The sequence below is a fragment of the Ovis canadensis genome, chromosome Y (assembly GCF_042477335.2).
Source record: "Ovis canadensis isolate MfBH-ARS-UI-01 breed Bighorn chromosome Y, ARS-UI_OviCan_v2, whole genome shotgun sequence".
Taxonomy (NCBI): domain Eukaryota; kingdom Metazoa; phylum Chordata; class Mammalia; order Artiodactyla; family Bovidae; genus Ovis; species Ovis canadensis.
Genome location: NC_091271.1, coordinates 10851926 through 10871308, shown reverse-complemented (window position 1 = coordinate 10871308; position 19383 = coordinate 10851926). Strand labels below are relative to the sequence as shown.

At 37.0% G+C, this 19383-nt stretch overlaps 1 pseudogene; it reads left to right on the top strand.

The window, feature by feature from the left end:
• Positions 1–13693: 13693 nt before the first annotated feature.
• On the top strand, positions 13694–17834 carry LOC138431244 (zinc finger protein 280B-like; annotated as a pseudogene).
• Positions 17835–19383: the final 1549 nt, after the last annotated feature.

The following is a 19383-nucleotide window of genomic DNA, read 5'->3' as shown; positions in this document are numbered from 1 at the left end:
AGAAAGTGAAGAAGAACTTAAAAAAAGCCTCTAAAAAGCCTCTAAAAAGTGAAAGTGGAGAGTGAAAAATTGGCTTAAAGCTCAACATTCAGAAAATGAAGATCATGGCATCCGGTCCCATAAATAGATGGGGAAACAGTGGAAACAGTGTCAGACTTTATTTTTTGGGGCTCAAAATCACTGCGGATGGTGACTGCAGTCATGAAATTCAAAGACACTTATTTCTTGGAAGAAAAGTTATGACCAACCTAGATAGCATATTCAAAGGCAGAGACATTACTTTGCCGACTTAGGTTTGTCTAGTCAACGCTATGGTTTTTCCTGTGGTCATGAATGGATGTGAGAGTTGGACTGTGAAGAAGGCTGAGCCCCCAAAGAATTGCTGATTTTGAACTGTGGTGTTGGAGAAGATTCTTGAGAGTCCCTTGGACTGCAAGGAGATCCAACCAGTCCATTCTGAAGGATATCAGCACCAGGATTTCTTTGGAAGGAATGGTGCTAAAGCCGAAACTCTAGTACTTTGGCCACCTCATGCGAAGAGTTAACTCATTGGAAAAGACTCTGCTGCTGGGAGGGATTGGTGGCAGGAGGAGAAGGAGATGACAGAGGATGAGATGGCTGTATGGCATCACTGACTCTATGGACATGAGTCTGAGTGAACTCTGGGTGTTGGTGATGGACAGGGAGGCCTGTCATGCTGCGATTCATGGGGTTGCAAAGTTTCAGACAAGAGTGAGTGACTGAACTGAACTGCATTGAAGGGCTTTATTTCGTTAAGTAATTGAACTCCACTGGATGTGTTTGCGAAACATCTGAGTTCATTTCATGACAGTGAACAAATCATAGGTAGCTTTATGCCCAGTAACTTCTGCCTACAGCTCTGTTGTATAGTTATCTATTGCTGGTACAGCTTTAAACGTCACAGTATGTTTTGTTTTGGTCACAACATGTGGCTTCACATAATATTAATTCCCCAACCAGGAATCGAACGCAGGATCCTGGCAGTGAGAGGGTTGAGTCCTAACCAAACCACTGGACTGCCAGGCAACTCATGTTTTTAGGTGTTTTGTTTTGTTCTGTGTGTGTGTGTGTGTGTGTGTGTGTGTGTGTTTAATTTTTGCAGTATTTATGGAACTCTTCTCTTTATAAGTATGATGGAATGATATTATAACTTGAAATGTTTATGTTGTACATATTATTTAACAATTGAATAGTTTGAAAGAACTTACACTTGCTATCTCTTGGTCTAGAATCCTGTTGGGTAGTTTATCCTCAGGGTCTCTCCTGAGGTTGTATTCAAGCTTTTATCTGGTTTGGCAACCTCCGAAGACTTGGCTTGTTGAATCTAAGCTCTCTCACTTGTCTGTACTCATGAAGCCTCAATTCCTCCTTCTGTGGTTCTCTCCAAGGGGCTACTTTTGTGGAGGCTTCTGTCTTTTCCCAGAATGAGTGATTCAGTGAAGAATTTGCACCCACCATAAAGTGCAGAGTCTTTTTTCAGTCGTTACACATCTTCACTTCTGTATTTGCTTAGTCTCTCACGTCAACCCTGTGATAGTTTGCGAGAGAACTACACAGGGGTGAGACTAACAGGAGATGTGATTCACTTGAGGGCTGGCTACCATACCCATTAATCCACCATGTCAGCCTTTCTTCATATGATCTCAGTTCTGTTACTCTGAGCGAATTATTTGGCTTGCATACACTTCTTGTGTGCTGCTGCTGCTGCTAAGTCACTTCAATTGTGTCTGACTATGTGCAGTCCCATAGACAGCAGCCCACCAGGCTCCCCCATTCCTGGGATTCTCCAGGCAAGAACACTGGAGTAGGGTGGCATTTCCTTCTCCAATGCATCAGAGTGAAAAATGAAATTGAAATCACTCAGCCATATCCAACTCTTTGAAACCCAATGGACTGCGGCCTACCAGGCTCCTACGTCCATGGGATTTTCCAAGCAAGAGTACTGGTGTGGGTTGCCATTGCCTTCTCCGTCTTGTGCGCTAGATCTACTCAATGCTTGTATATTCAGTGATATTCTAGCAAGTATCTTCTTTGTCCTGGATTAAGGACAAAGGATATTCTGTTTCTATGGATGGTTCCCATCAGCAAACAAACTGACTATACTGTCACCTCTCAATAAAAATCCATCTTTTGGTGACACATCCTGCTTCTGCCTCTTTTATTTCATATTTTCTTATTATAGATTTCTGCAGAGTTGCTTGTAGAATTTGTTATCTCCATTTCTCTCATTTTCCTTTAAATTCACTCTTGTCAAGGTCACCAGTGAATTCCAAAGGTTTAACTTAGTGGTCAGTTTTTAGTTGTTATTTTATTTAATTTATTGTCTGCTTTTATCAGAGTAGTTCATTTCCTGCTCCCTGAAAAAAATGTTTCACTTTGATTACAGAGTGCTTCTCTTCTACCTACAGTACCCCCACATACAACATGTGACCTTTGTATCTGACTTTATTCAGATGTCATATTTTTTAAAGTATTTATTTATTTAGCTATGTGGCATGTGGGATCTTAGTTCCCAGCCCAGAGACAAAACCTTAGAGAGTCTCAAACACTGGAAGTCCCCCAGTTTGTGTATTTTCAAGATTCATCCATTTCATGGCTGTATAGAAGCGCTTTTTTTTTCTTTTTTTAATGGCTGAATATAGTATATGGCTTCCAAGTAGTTCATTGTGAGCATATACTACAGTTTATCTATCCATTCATAAATTAATGGGTAACACTTGGATGCTGTACTCTTTGTGGCTCTTGTGAACTCTTTGTTGCTGTGAACACTGCTTTTGCATGGACTGAACATTTTCAGTTTTTATGGATATATACAAAAGAGTGAAATTGTTGGATCATATGGCTATTCTATATTTAATATTTGAGGTACTGACAAACCACTTTTCCAAAGTAGTTGTACCATTTTACAGAAATTACATCAACAATATCTGAAGATTCCTTTTCTCCATACCTTCTGCAGCACTTGTTACTATTTCTCTTTTTTATTATAGCCAACCTAACGGGGGCCTGGCGTGCTATGATTGATGGAGTCACAAAGAGTCGGACACGACTGAGTGACTGAGCTGAACTGAACTGAAATGAATGGGTGTGAAGTAGTATCTCACTGAGACTGATTTACATTTTTGCTAGGGGCTTCCCTGGTGGCTTAGAAGGTAAAGTGTCTGTCTGCAATGTGGGAGACCTAGGTTCAATTCCTGGGTTGGGAAGATCCCCTGGAGAAGGAAATGGTAATCCACTCCAGCACTCTTGCCTAGAAAATCCCATGAATGGAGGAGCCTGATAGGCTACAGTCCATGGGGTCGCAAAGAGTCGGAAATGTCTATTCAAATTCTTTTCCCAGTTGTTAAATGGGTTTTTTGTTTGTTTGTTTGTTTTTTAATTGTAAAAAATATCTAACTTAAATTTTTACCATTTTAACCATTTTTGCATGTTAAGTATTTCACACACTTTCATCAGCCTTTTTGGAGAATAAAATGGCAACTCACTCCAGTATACTTGCCTGGAGAATCCCATGGGCAAAGGAGCCTGGTGAGCTATAGTCCATGGGGACGCAAAAAGTCAGACACGACTGAGCAACAAACACATACACACACACATAGTCACAGTGTTGTTTTGTTGTTGTTCTCATTGTTTAAGCTGTGCTGTGTAGCTTGAATGACAGTTCCCTGGTTGAGGATTATACTGAGGGCCCTGATAGGAAAGCATGGAGTCCTAACCTCTGAACTACCAGGGAATTCCTTATTGCATTATTATGAAACATATCTCTATGCCTTTTCGTCTTGCAAAATTGAAATTCTATATCCATCACTTGTCCCATTAAACAATTCGTCTTTCTTCCCAGTTTCCCTAGATCCTGGACTCCATCGTTCTTCTTTGTTTCCTTTCTATTGCTTGACTATATTAGATATTTCATATAAGTAGAAACATTCAGTATTTGTTTTTATGACTGGCTTATTTCATTTGGCTTGATGTCTGAAATGATCATGCATGTTGTGGCATGTGACAGAATTTCCTTTATATGGTTAAATAATTTCTCATTGTATGTATATATCACATTTGATGGACATTTAGATGCTTCCACCTCTTAGTTGTTGTTATTAGTGCTGCTGTGAGCATGGCCGTGCAAATATTACAAGACCCCATGTTATCTTCTTTTGAATTTATATCCTGAAGTGGAATTGCTGAATCACGTGGTAGTTCTATTTTTAATTTTTCAAGGAGACTTTATACTGTTTTCGGTAGCAGTTGCACCATTTTAAAATCTATCCATAACACACAAGTATCCAGTTTCTGTATGTGCTTGCCTACAATTGTCATTTCCTTTCCTTCCCTTTACCTGGCTTTTCCTTCATATATAAACACATACACATGCACATACATTTTTTTCATACCCTTTTCCGTTGTTGTTTATCACAAATTATGAATATAGTTCCTTGCGCTATACAATATGATCTTGTTTATCTGTTCTATATATTAATATTATAGTTTGCATCTGCTAATCACCCCAATCTATGCCTGCCCCACCCTTCTCCTCTTGGTAATCACATAGTCTACTCTCTATGTCTGTGAGTCTGTTTCTGTTTCATAGATAAGTTCATTTGTGTCATACTTTAGAGTCCACATGTAAGTGATACCATACAATATTTGTCTTTCTCTTTCTGACTTCCAGAGCATTCTTTTTAATGCTAGTGTACATTCAAGTGTTTACTTAACATTTGTTAAGTAAAAGTAAAATGTTCTTAACCATTCAGAACATTGGTTGTTATGGTATAGAAATGTTATTGATTTTTAAAATAGTTATCTTGTATTCTGCAAGCTTTTTATTAATTCTAATACGTGTGGTTTCACCAGGATTTTCTATATACAGAAGTATGTCCTGTCTAATATACTTTGATATTTTCCTTTCCATTCTGAAGGCTTTTTTTTTTTTAAACAGCATCAACAATCCCTTTTTATTACCTGGTTCCTCAGGTTATAGAACTGCCAGTATAATATTGAGCCAAAGTATGGAATAAACTTCCTTGTGTTGTTCCCAGTCTTAGAGGGAAAGCTTTCAGTTTTTCATTATTAAGTATAATATTAGCTGTGTGTCTTTTACAGATATCCTTTGATTGAGAAAGTTCTCTTCTGTTCTTAGTTATAGAGTGTTTTTTTAACCCCTATTATGAAAAGGTGCTAGATTCAGGGAAATGCTTTTTCTGTAGGCAGATGTGCTTTTTGCCCTTTATTGTACTTAAATGGCATAATGATTATTGACTTTATGTAATGAACCAACTTTGCATACCTTCATAAATCCCACGTGATCATGGTATACAAACTTTTTAATATCTTGTTAGATTTTGTTTGCCAGTATTTTGTTGAGGACTCTTTCACCAGTATTCATAAGTGATATCAGTTGTGTGTGTGTGTGTGTGTGTGTGTGTGTGTGTGTGATGTCTATGATATTGGTATGAGAGAAATACTAGCATCACTTTGCCTGCTATCTGGGGAAGAGACATGTGGAGGGCAGGATGAAGCATTGTTGGATTTAAGTTCAGTCAGGGTTAGAGGGAGACATTTAGGATATATCAGTGTGTAATTGGGGTGAGATCATCAACAGAGTTCATTCTCAATTTCCTAGGCCTGTGTTAAGTGATTGACATTGAATTATGCTGTTTGATAACTATGTATAGATACTTTATACTTTGATTTTGCTATCTACTTTCTTTATTACCATTTATGAAATTGGAATTTGTGAATCAGTGTGCATTTAAGATACATTTTCTTCCAATTTACTACAAAACAGGATGCCATTGAATAGCTTATGCTTTATATATATATTTTTTCCTTTATTTTAATTTATAATACTGTATTGGTTTTGCCATACATTGACATGAATCCACCCCGGTGTACATGCATTCCCAAACATGAACCCCCCACCCACATCCCTCCCCATAACGTCTCTCTGGGTCATCACCGTGTACCAGCCCCAGCATGCTGTATCCTGCATCAGATATAGACTGGCAATTCAATTCTTACATGATAGTATACATGTTACAATGCCATTGTCCTGAATCATCCCACCCTCTCCCTCTCCCTCTGAGTCCAAAAGTCCATTATACACATCTGTGTCTTTTTTGCTGTCTTGCATACAGGGTCGTCATTGCCATCTTTCTAAATTCCATATATATGTGTTAGTATACTGTATTGGTGTTTTTCTTTCTGGCTTACTTCACTCTGTATAATCGGCTCCAGCTTCATCCATCTCATCAGAACTGATTCAAATGTATTCTTTTTAACAGCTGAGTAATACTCCATTGTGTATATGTACCACAGCTTTCTTATCCATTCATCTGATGATGGACATCTAGGTTGTTTCCATGCCCTGGCTATTATAAGCAGTGCTGTGATGAACATTGGGGTACATGTATCTCTTTCAATTCTGGTTTCCTCGGTGTGTATGCCCAGCAGTGGGATTGCTGGGTCATAAGGTAGTCCTATTTGCAATTTTTTAAGGAATCTCCACACTCTTCTTCATAGTGGCTGTACTAGTTTGCATTCCCACCAACAGAGGTTCCCTTTTCTCCACACACCCTCTCCAGCATTTATTGCTTGCAGATTTTTGGATCCCAGACACTCTGACTGGTGTGAAGCGGTACCTCATTATGGTCTTGATTTGCATTTCTCTGATAATGAGTGATGTTGAGCATCTTTTCATGTGTTTGTTAGCCATCCGTATGTCTTCTTTGGAGAAATGTTTATTTAGTTCTTTGGCCCATTTTTTGATTGGGTCGTTTATTTTTCTGGAATTGAGCTGCATAAGTTGCTTGTATATTTTTGAAATTAGTTGTCAGTTGCTTCATTTTCTATTATTTTCTCCCATTCAGAAGGCCGTCTTTTCACCTTGCTTATATTTTCCTTTGTTGTGCAGAAGCTTTTAATTTTGATTAGATCCCATTTGTTTATTTTTGCTTTTACTTCCAGTATTCTGGGTAGTGGATCATAGAGGATCCTGCTGTGATTTATGTCGGAGAGTGTTTTGCCTATATTCTCCTCTAGGAGTTTTATAGTTTCTGGTCTTACATTTATATCTTTAATCCATTTTGAGTTTATTTTTTGTGTATGGTGTTAGAAAGTGATCTAGTTTCATTCTTTTACAAGTGGTTGACCAGTTTTCCCAGCACCACTTGTTAAAGAGATTGTCTTCACTCCATTGTATATTCTTGCCTCCTTTGTCAAAGATAAGGTGTCCATATGTGTGTGGATTTATCTCTGGGCTTTCTATTTTGTTCCATTGATCTATATTTCTGTCTTTGTGCCAGTACCATACTGTCTTGATGACTGTGGCTTTGTCGTAGAGCCTGAAGTCAGGCAAGTTGATTCCTCCAGTTCCATTCTTCTTTCTCAAGACTGCTTTGGCTATTTGAAGTCTTTTGTATTTCCATACAAATCTTGAAATTATTTGTTCTAGTTCTGTGAAAAATATGGCTGGTAGCTTAATAGGGATTGCATTGAATTTGTAAATTGCTTTGGGTAGTATCCTTATTTTCACTATATTGAGTCTTCCAATCCATGAACATGGTATATTTCTCCATTAGTGTCCTTTTGGATTTCTTTCACCAGTGTTTTATAGTATTCTATGTATAGGTCTTTAGTTTCATTAGGTAGATATATTCCTAAGTATTTTATTCTTTTCGTTGCAATGGTGAATGGAATTGTTTCCTTAATTTCTCTTTCTACTTTCTCATTATTAGTGTATAGGAATGCAAGTGATTTCTGTGTGTTGATTTTATATCCTGCAACTTTACTATATACATTGATTAGCTATAGAAATTTTCTGGTGGAGTCTTTAGGGTTTTCTATGTAGAGAATCATGTCATCTGCAAACAGTGAGAGTTTTACTTCTTTTCCAATTTGGATTCCTTTTATTTCTTTTTCTGCTCTGATTGTTGTGGCCAAAACTTCCAAAACTATGTTGAATAGTAGCGGTAAAAGTGGACACCCTTGTCTTGTTCCTGACTTTAGGTGAAATGCTTTTAATTTTTCACCATTGAGGATAATGTTTGCTGTGGGTTTGTCATATATAGCTTTTATTATGTTGAGGTATGTTCCTTCTATTCCTGCTTTCTGGAGATGGATGTTGAATTTTGTCAAAGGCCTTCTCTGCATCTATTGAGATAATCATATGGTTTTTATTTTTCAATTTGTCAATGTGGTGAATTGCATTGATTGATTTGCGGATATTGAAGAATCCTTGCATCCCTGGGATAAAGCCTACTTGGTCATGGTGTATGATCTTTTTAATGTGTTGTTGGATTCTGATTGCTAGAATTTTGTTGAGGATTTTTGCATCTATGTTCATCAGTGATATTGGCCTGTAGTTTTCTCTTTTTGTAGTATCTTTGTCAGGTTTTGATATTAGGGTGATGGTGGCCTCATAGAATGAGTTTGGAAATTTACCTTCCTCTGCAATTTTCTGGAAGAATTTGAGGAGGATAGGTGTTAGCTCTTCTCGAAATTTTTGGTAGAATTCAGCTGTGAAGCCATCTGGACCTGGGCTTTTGTTTGCTGGAAGATTTCTGATTACTGTTTCAATTTCCGTGCTTGTGATGGGTCTGTTAAGATTTTCTATTTCTTCCTGGTTCGGTTTTGGAAAATTGTACTTTTCCAAGAATTTGTCCATTTCTTCCACGTTGTCCATTTTATTGGCATACAACTGCTGATAGTAGTCTCTTAAGATCCTTTGTATTTCTGTGTTGTCTGTTGTGATCTCTCCATTTTCATTTCTAATTTTATTGATTTGATTTTTCTCTCTTTGCTTCTTGATGAGTCTGGCTAATGGTTTGTTAATTTTATTTATCCTTTCAAAGAGCCAGCTTTTGGCTTTGTTGATTTTTACTATGGTCTCTTTTGTTTCTTTTACATTTATTTCTGCCCTAACTTTTAAGATTTCTTTCCTTCTGCTAACTCTGGGGTTCTCCAATTCTTCCTTTTCTAGTTGCTTTAGTTGTAGAGTTAGGTTATTTATTTGACTTTTTTCTTGTTTCTTGAGGTATGCCTGTATTGCTATGAACTTTCCTCTTAGCACTGCTTTTATAGTGTCCCACAGGTTTTGGGTTGTTGTGTTTTCATTTTCATTAGTTTCTATGCATATTTTGATTTATTTTTTGATTTCTTCTGTGATTTGTTGGTTATTCAGAAGTGTGTTGTTCAACCTCCATATGTTGGAATTTTTAATAGTTTTTCTCCTGTAATTGAGATCTAATCTTAATGCATTATGGTCAGAAAAGATGGTTGGAATGATTTCGAGTTTTTTGAATTTATCAAGTTTAGATTTATGGCCCAGGATGTGATCTATCCTGGAGAAGGTTCCATGAGCACTTGAGAAAAAGGTGAAATTCTTTGTTTTAGGGTGAAATGTCCTATAGATATCAATTAGGTCTAACTGGTCTAATGTATCATTTAAAGTTTGGGTTTCTTTGTTGATTTTCTGTTTAGTTGATCTGTCCATAGGTGTGAGTGTGGTATTAAATTCTCCCACTATTATTGTGTTATTGTTGATTTCCCCTTTCATACTTGTTAGCATTTGTCTTACATATTGCGGTGCTCCTATATTGGGTGCATATATATTTATAATTGTTATATCTTCTTCTTGGATTGATCCTTTGATCATTATGTAGTGGCCTTCTTTGTCTCTTTTCACAGCCATTGTTTTAAAGTCTATTTTTGCTTTTATTTCCAGAATTCTGGAAGGTGGATCATAGAGGATCCTGCTGTGATTTATGTCTGAGAGTGTTTTGCCTATGTTCTCCTCTAGGAGTTTTATAGTTTCTGATCTTACATTTAGATCTTTAATCCATTTTGAGTTTATTTTTGTGTGCGGTGTTAGAAAGTGATCTAGTTTCATTCTTTTTTTTTTTTAGTTTTTTATTTTTTAAATTTTAAAATCTTTAATTCTTACATGCATTCCCAAACATGAACCCCCCTCCCACCTCCCTCTCCATAACATCTCTGTGGGTCATCCCCATGCACCAGCCCCAAGCATGCTGCATCCTGCGTCAGACATAGACTGGCGATTCAATTCTTACATGATAGTATACTTGTTAGAATGTCATTCTCCCAAATATTCCCACCCTCTCCCTCTCCCTCTGAGTCCAAAAGTCCGTTATACACATCTGTGTCTCTTTCCCTGTCTTGCATACAGGGTCATCATTGCCATCTTCCTAAATTCCATATATATGTGTTAGTATACTGTATTGACAGAGTGAAGTAAGCCAGAAAGAAAAACACCAATACAGTAGTTTCATTCTTTTACAAGTGGTTGACCAGTTTTCCCAGTTATGGGGAGGGATGTGGGAGGGGGGTTCATGTTTGGGAATGCATGTAAGAATTAAAGATTTTAAAATTAAAAAAATAAAAAACTAAAATTTAAAAAAAAAGAGAAATCCCAGTTAAGCATACTGTAAATGGAATTATAATAGATTTAAAATATAAATAAACTTTAACATACATCACACACACCTAAAAAATAAATAAATAAATAAAGTCTATTTTATCGGAGATGAGTATTGCCACTCCTGCTTTCTTTTGGTCTCTATTTGCATGGTATATCTTTTTCCAGCCCTTCACTTTCAGTCTGTATGTGTCCCTTGTTCTGAGGTGGGTCTCTTGTAAGCAGCATATAGAGGGGTCTTGTTTTTGTATCCATTCGGCCAGTCTTTGTCTTTTGGTTGGTGCATTTAACCCATTTATGTTTAAGGTAATTATTGATAAGTATGATCCTGTTACCATTTACTTTATTGTTTTGGGTTTGGGTTTATACTTCCTTTTTGTGTTTCCTGTCTAGAGAATATCCTTTAGAATTTGTTGGAGAGCTGGTTTGGCGGTGCTGAATTCTCTCAACTTTTGCTTGTCTGTAAAGCTTTTGATTTCTCCTTTGTATTTGAATGAGATCCTTGCTGGATACAGTAATCTGGGCTGTAGGTTATTTTCTTTCATCACTTTAAGTATGTCTTGCCATTCTCTCCTGGCCTGAAGAGTTTCTATTGAAAGATCAGCTATTATCCTTATGGGAATCCCCTTGTGTGTTATTTGTTGTTTTTCCCTTGCTGCTTTTAATATTTGTTCTTTGTGTTTGATCTTTGTTAATTTGACTAATATGTGTCTTGGGGTGTTTCGCCTTGGGTTTATCCTATTTGGAACTCTCTGTGTTTCTTGGTCTTGGGTGATTATTTCCTTCCCCATTTTAGGGAAGTTTTCAACTATTATCTCCTCAAGGATTTTCTCGTGGTCTTTCTTTTTGTCTTCTTCTTCTGGGATTCCTATAATTCGAATGTTGGAGCATTTTGTATCGTCCTGGAGGTTTCTGAGATTGTCCTCATTTCTTTTCATTCGTTTTTCTTGTTTTCTCTCTGATTCATTTATTTCTACCATTCTGTCTTCTATTTCACTAATCCTATCTTCTGCCTCCATTATTCTGCTATTTGTTGCTTCCAGAGTGTTTCTGATCTCATTTATTGCGTTATTCATTATATTTTGACTCTTTTTTATTTTTTCTAGGTCCTTGTTAAACCTTTCTTGCATCTTCTCAATCTTTGTCTCTAGGTTATTTATCTTTGATTGCATTTTGATTTCAAGATTTTGGATCATTTTCACTATCAATATTCGGGATACTTTCTCAGGTAGATTCCCTATCTCTTCCTCTTTTGTTTGGTTTGGTGGGCAACCCTCCTGTTCCTTTACCTGCTGAGTATTCCTCTGTCTCTTCATCTTGGTTATATTGCTGCGTTTGGGGTGGCCTTTTTATATTCTGGTAATTTGTGGAGTTCTCTTTATTATGGAACTTCCTCACTGTGGGTGGGGTTGTATCAGTGGCTTGTCTAGGTTTCCTGGTTAGGGAGGCTTATGTTGGAGTTCTGGTGGGTGGAGCTGGGTTTCTTCTCTCTGGAGTGCAGTGGAGTGATCAGTAATGGGTTATGAGACGTCAAAGGTTTTGAAGTAACTTTGAGCTGGCTGTATATTGAAGTTCAGGGGTGTGTCCCTGTGTTGCTGGAGAATCTGTGTGGTATGTCTTGTTCTGGAACTGGTTTGTCCTTGGATGGAGCTTGGTTTCAGTGTAGGTATGGAGGTATTTGATGAGCTCCTATTGCTTAATGTTCCTTGAATTCAGGAGTTCTCTGATGTTTTCAGGCTTTGGACTTAAGCCTCCTGCTTCTGGTTTTCAGTTTTATTTTTACAGTAGGCTCTAGACTTCTCCATCTATACAGCACCGATGATAAAACATCTGTTTTTGAAGATACTGGTCTGCTTTTCTGGTTGCCTGATGTCCTCTGCCAGCGTACAGAAGTTGTTTTGTGGAGTTTCCTCAGTGTTGAAATGTTCTGTTGAGGAATTTGTGAGGGAGAAAGTGGTCTTCACATCCTATTCCTCCGCCATCTTAGGACCGCCCCCCAGCTTATGCTTTTCAAAAAGAGCTGTTAACCTTAAGTGTAAGAAATAAACATGTCTGTCTTTAAGATACAGAAACACACACACACACACACACACACACAAAAGATACAGAAACACATTTAAAAGTTATAAATTTGTCCAAAAAGATACAGCTGGTGTGTAATTAACTTAGAATTCGAACTTAATCTTATTTGACTCCAAAATTCATGTTTGTCAACACTGTACAATAGTACTTTTTAAAAAATACTCATCCGTAACATGTGATTTCACCTAATGATCAGTGGTTTTTTTTTTCTTTCTTTGTTTTTTTTAAAATAGAAGAGATTAAAGTCAATATGGGATAAAGCCATGATTCTAGAGTCATGTGGACTTGCAGTCATAGGTTTTTCAGCTGTCATTTACTCTCTTTGACACTCAGTCTTTATCCGATCCCACCACTTCATTGGAAATAAATGGAGAAACAGTAGAAACATTGTCAAACTTTGTTTTTGGGCTCCAAAATCACTGCAGATGGTGACTGCAGTCATGAAATTAAAAGACGCTTACTCCTTGGAAGAAAAGTTATGACCAACCTAGATAGTATATTCAAAAGCAGAGACATTACTTTGCCGACTAAGGTCCGTCTAGTCAAGGCTATAGTTTTTCCTGTGGTCATGTATGGATGAGAGAGTTGGACTGTGAAGAAGGCTGAGTGCCGAAGAATTTATGCGTTTGAACTGTGGTGTTGGAGAAGACTCTTGAGAGTCCCTTGGACTGCAAGGAGATCCAACCAGTCCATTCTGAAGGAGATTAAATCTGGGATTTCTTTGGAAGGAATAATGCTACAGCTTAAGCTCCAGTACTTTGGCCACCTCATGAGAAGGGTTGACTCATTGGGAAAGCCTCTGATGCTGGGAGGGATTGGGGGCAGGAGGAGAAGGGGACGACAGAGGATGAAATGGCTGGATGGCATCACAAACTCGATGGAGGTGAGTCTGAGTGAACTCCAGGAGATAGTGATGGACAGAGAGGCCTGGCATGCTGCGATTCATGGGGTCATAAAGAGTTGGACACAACTGAGTGACTGAACTGAACTGAACTGAAAGGTGTTTATAGCTACCCTAGAGTTTTGGAGATAATTAAATAGTACATTTTTTCTGAACTTAACTAATATGCAGTATGTTCATACTTGTGTGGCTCTTTGTATAAAGGAAGCACTGGGGCTTGTGGACACACCCTCCAAGAATAAAAAAGTATCTAAAATATGGAACCACCATTTATCTTATGTGAAGAACAAGAGCCAGAACTACAGAAAAGCTAGGGAGAAACCAAACAAGTAGATGATGATGATGATGAACTGATCTTGGTTGGAGTGGAACATGTAAATGAAGATGCTGGTGTGATCTTTGTTGGGATGACCTCAAATTCAAAACCAGTCATTTCAAACATACTGAAAAGAGTTACCCCAGAGTCTTGTTCAAGGAGAAAAAGGTATGGTCACTTCAGGAAAGATAACACTCACAAATTACAGCCTGTTATTCATGTGAATCCTACATCAGAAGCAAAGTCTGTCTTGCCAGTTTCTGACTCTGAATCAAGATCAACAGCTAATCCTATTATTATTGAGCCTTTGTCTGAAGCTGATTATAAGAATATTTCAGCACAAATAGTGCCCAATAGCTTTTCTGAGTTATGTTCTCCTTTGATTACCTTCACAAGTTTGTTGCAACATCCATTAGAAAAAGCAGTTTCTGCAAGAGATATGAATAAAAGTCCTCATGTATCAAACTGAAATTTCCACTTCTGAAACAAACAGCACAAATCCCAAAAGGCCTAAATCACTGATGGCATTATAGTGGAACATTGTTTAGCTTTATCCCCTTCAGGTATTTTTCATACAGTGACTACTCAGCAAAGCACACCAGACACAAAAACTGACTTTCCAAGTTTAGCAAGTCAAAACAAGATTGTTGATCCCACAGAATGAAATCTGATTGTGTTACTTTGTGACTTCTACTATGGAGAGTGTATAGGAGATGGGCAGCCAGAACTGAAGACTCACACAGCCTTTAATTGCCTCAGCTGCTTGAAAGTCCTAAAAAATTAAGTTTATGAATTACATGAAGCAGCGTTAGAAACTTGAGAGGCAGAGAGGTGACAGTGGGAAAAACCACACAACCTGCCAGCATTGCCTCCACCAGTTTCCTACTCCCTTCCAGCTGCAGTGTCACATTGAAAGGGTCCACACTCTCCAGGAGCCCTCCACAGTCTGTAAAATCTGTGCCCTATGTATGCCAGGTTTGCAGTTACAGATCATCATTTTTTGCAGATGTGGATGCACATTTCAGAGCATACCATGGTAACAGTAAGAATTTGCTTTGCCCATTTTGTCTCAAAATTATTAAAACTGCAGCACCATACCGACGTCATTATAGAGGGTACTGGGAAAAGAGTTTTCAGCAGTGTTCCAAATGTTGGCTACAGTTTTTAACTTTCAAAGAGAAAAGGGAGCACAAGACCCAGTGTCATCAAATGTTTAAGAAGCCTAAGCTGCTAGAAGGATTACCTCCTGAAACATAAGTTGTTATTCAGGTATCACTGGATCCCCTTCAACTAGAATTACTGGAAGTAGCATCCATTACTGTGAACACATCTGATTCTGAACAATCACCACCACCCCCCACCCCAAATCTAAAAGTAGGAGATTAAAAAAAAAAAAAAAGTCAATCCTACTTTCAGTAAGTCTAAAGCAAGTATTTCAATGAAAGTTAAAAACCATACTAAAAACAAAATTTCAAATTATAGCATTATTCAATAATATCGAATTAGGGAAATCAATGGGTATTTTATGTATTTTTGTTTTAAATACATGAAGTACAGTTTTGTTTGATCTGAAAATAGAGATGTTATTTAAACATCTATTACCTGTTTTTCATATAGTTGCCTTAACATATAAAAAGTGTGTGTGTGTGTGTGAGAGAGAGAGAGAGAGAGAATGAGAGAGGTGGAAAAAGGTAAAGTAATAACCTATTTTGGTATTTCATGTTATTTGTAAGTTCGAAAGCTCTACTATACATATAATCTTTAGAGTGTTTCAGATTGGAATGGCTATGTTATGGTATGGTTCCTATGCTGCTGAACTCTCCAAAGTGCCTCTTGTACTGATCTAAGATAGCCTGGCTCCAAAAGCCTGCTGTGAAGAAGTTGATGGAGAAGCTATGATGTGAATTTGGACCAGACGGGGGATTTAGTGAGTAGAGAGCTGTGGCTTCTTGCCCCAATTGAGGAATAGGCATGCATTCACTCCAGGCATGGAGCAAAGGCAGAAGGAACACTGCCTCAGAGTGTCTTTACCTAGCCCAGGGACATCTCAAGGAAGCCAGCTGTTAAAATGCCTGTGTTTGATGAGACACCCCTGCAAGCATCAAGCAGGCCCTGTGTATCATTGCCTGCAGTTGGAGAAGCAGAGAGAGTTAATAGAATAAGGCCTGGTGCCTGTGGATCTCCTGTTGAGAGATCAAAAGGAAAATTTGATTCATTTGGCCCCCATTCCCATTTGGCTGGCCTATAGTCACAGTAAAGTAGCCATATCTGTCTCAGCCACAGTAGTAAAGCAAGTTAAGGTTCCAAAGGAACTAAGCCTTGACATCTGTTTGATTTGTACTGGACCTATAGTTTTAACTGAAAAGGATCAAACACAGGGAATCTGTTCAGTTTATGAATTGGGCTAAATTTAGTTATCTTACCGTTAAGCTGCAATTGAGTTGTCTGAGAATAGTAAATGAAGTGGATAAAAATGGTCCAGGGTGATTAAACCCTTTATATAACTTTTCCTTACCTTTTCCAATTACATGTGTCTTACTCTAGTTGAACATGTGAAGATTTCAGTTTTGTATCTTATCTTGCCTTGGACACAAATGTATTAAAGTTAACAGCTAATTATTTGTGTATGTAATTTCCCATTTTATCAAACTAATACTGAGTTTAGGTCTTACCTGACACAGTCTGATTGCAGGAATGTCTCGTTTATTTCAGTAATTATCAGGTCATGGAGTTATTATCCTTCCTCTAATCTGTCTAACTATCTAATCTGTGATTATACTTGTGGAAACTTTTTTTTCTTGTGGTATCCAAGGGCTCTTTCACAGACCTGTGGGGTACCCTGTAAGTATTGGTTCCTGAACATCAGCACATTTAGCTGCCTCCATGGGTTCCTGGAGTTGAGTCTGCTCCTGGAGTTGAATATTATCCGTTCTCCATTTCTGGCACAGATACCTAGCAATCTCTGTGCACCATTCAAGGAACCTGGGGTCCTGACTGTAGACCTATGCCAGAAGAAATCTCTCCATTTCCTCTTCCTTTCTCTTTCATTTTTTCTCTCCCTATTCTTTCCCCTTCCTCCTCAATTTATTTAAATCCTCTAAGCTTTCACAAAATGCTGGAAAGTGATAATTACCGAGGGGTTAGCATACCTCTCAGAACCGAAGAGAAAGCACTATAGATGACTAAGCTGTAGGGAGTCCATTGTCTCCATTTTAGGTAATTTCCTGAGTGTAAATTCAAATACAAATAAATTGGATTTATTTACTCAATGCTTGATTGATTAAGTTGCACTTTAAATATTTTACTAGACCTTTCCAGTTAGTTTACTTGTGCCAAAGCACTTTGCCAAGTCTCAGCTTAAACCACTTTTAGGTGTATAAAGAGTGTGTGTGTGTGTGTGTGTGTGTGTGTGTGTGTGTGTGTTCCGGTCTCAGGTGAAAACTCTATGTATAAATAAATGTGCAAGCTATTACATTCTTATCTCCTTTATTCTATTTCTATAGTACAAATATGAAATTGTTAGTTATGTATTTTTATTGTTGCTTAGTATTATCAAAACCGTTACTCTTGTTTGCTCTGAAGTATGCTCCTAAGGAGTACAACTTTTATTTATTGCCAGATAAAAAGGTTCCAGTGATATGGTTCCTGACTACTTCCTCTCTTCCATTCTCTGTGCTTCTACTCTACTATTTTCACCATTGGTACACTGTTTTTTTACAACACTGGCACTACTTTTCCTCAAGTAAATTGCATTTCTTCCTGATCCAAATACTTTGGAACTGCTGTTTTTCTGGAAATGCTCTTCCCTTAGGCCTGCATGGCTTGCTACCTCCCTTGTTTGAGCTTCACCAGTGCTGTTCAAATAACACAATCAAATCTCCAACCCCCTCCCTTTCCTCCTCCTCCTTAAAGGCACTTTAAGTCCCTACCATCTTCTTCCCTCTCCAGCCTAAATTTCCTAGATTTTCACAAAAAAGGAGAAGAAGAGGAAGAAGAAGAAGAAGAAGAAGAAGAAGAAGAAGAAGAAGAAGAAGAAGAAGAAGAAGAAGAAGAAGAAGAAGAAGAAGAAGAAGAGACAATAACATCAGGGCCTTGCTTCTTAGAATTAACTTGAGTCAGTTTCTGTGTCTGCAAATAAAAGATAGTTAATAGGGAGTTGAGTTCTTTCAGGAGCTTCCTCTGTTTTTCAGTTGATACCTTTGTTTCTTTCAGCAATGACACTTTGTTTTGTTTACAAATATATTGAATATCTGTCAAGATTACTATTTTGTTATTGCCCTTTGTGAATTTCCTTGTCTACTTTGCTTGTTCTTTCAGGTAAAATTTAGTATTTTATTAATGTTGTCAAAACACTGTAAGTGAAATTAGAATTTATGGAAATAATTTTTAAAATAATTTCTGCTGTCTGTCTTTTATAAGTAATATGACATATTTTATTTATTTTTATTTTTTAAATAATCTTATTGTGTTGGCCAGAACCGCTAAACAGTGATGTGTTAATGGGTTTTCTTGTTCTTAGTGTCATCAAAGGCCATGAGTATATGGCTTAATAAATTTATATTTCTGTTTTTAGATTTTAAAGAGAATTGTTTTATTGGATAGTTTACAACATCCATTGAGACATTTATTTTTCTTTCTTTCTCCCTTCCTTTCCTTTTCTTCCTTTCTTCCCCTGTCTCTCTTCCTCTTTTTTCCTTCCCTTTCTTTCCCCAGGTTTTTGCTTGACTGGACCTTTTCTGAAATAAAAGTAATTCTACTCAGGGTTGAATATTATCCTCTCAGAATCCCATTCCATTTCTCATTTCTAGTATTGGAATTAACCTCCTCTTCCTCTTATTCCATTTGCCACAGTTGTATCAATGTTTCTCATTTTCTTTTTTCAAGAAGCGGCTCTTGTTTTATTATCCCAACACATTTTATTTTTGTGATTTTCTATTTTTGTTTCAATTCATATATACCTTCTACTTTCTTTAGGTTTTTTTTTTCTTTATAATCTTGTATTTTAAAAGCTTTCTTTAAAATTTTTCATGGAAATATATTTGATTTACAATGTTGAGCTTCAGATCTATATCAGAGTGATTTACTTATGCAGGTACATATCTATTCTTTTTTAGGTTCTTTCCCATTATAGATTATTACATGATACTGAGTATTTCTTTCATATATATATATATATATAAAGAGGGGGGTTTAGGGCTTGACTTATCTTTATTTTGCAATTTTGTTTGAATCCCAAATATTTTAGATATACATTTTTTAAAATTAATATTTCATTCTCTATGATCTTTGGCAACTTAATTCCAAAGATTTCACTATTTGCAGGGTGAATGCTTTAATTTGTAGTTTTACTGAGAATTAAGTTTTCCTTGGAGGCTGAGGGTATCTGTGTATATACACTGATTTGTCTATATACACATCCTTTTCAGATTACTACATTTTTTTAAGTTATGTAAATATATTTTAAAAGATATTTTCTGTTTGTATGGTAAAAACATGAAATGCTTTAATTCTAGAAATTTGTTCCCCCAAACAAATATAGTATAAAAAGTAAAGGTATAAAACTATATTCTTTTGAGAATAATCCTTACTAACAGAACTTGGAAAGGTTAAAAAATTATTCATAATACTTAG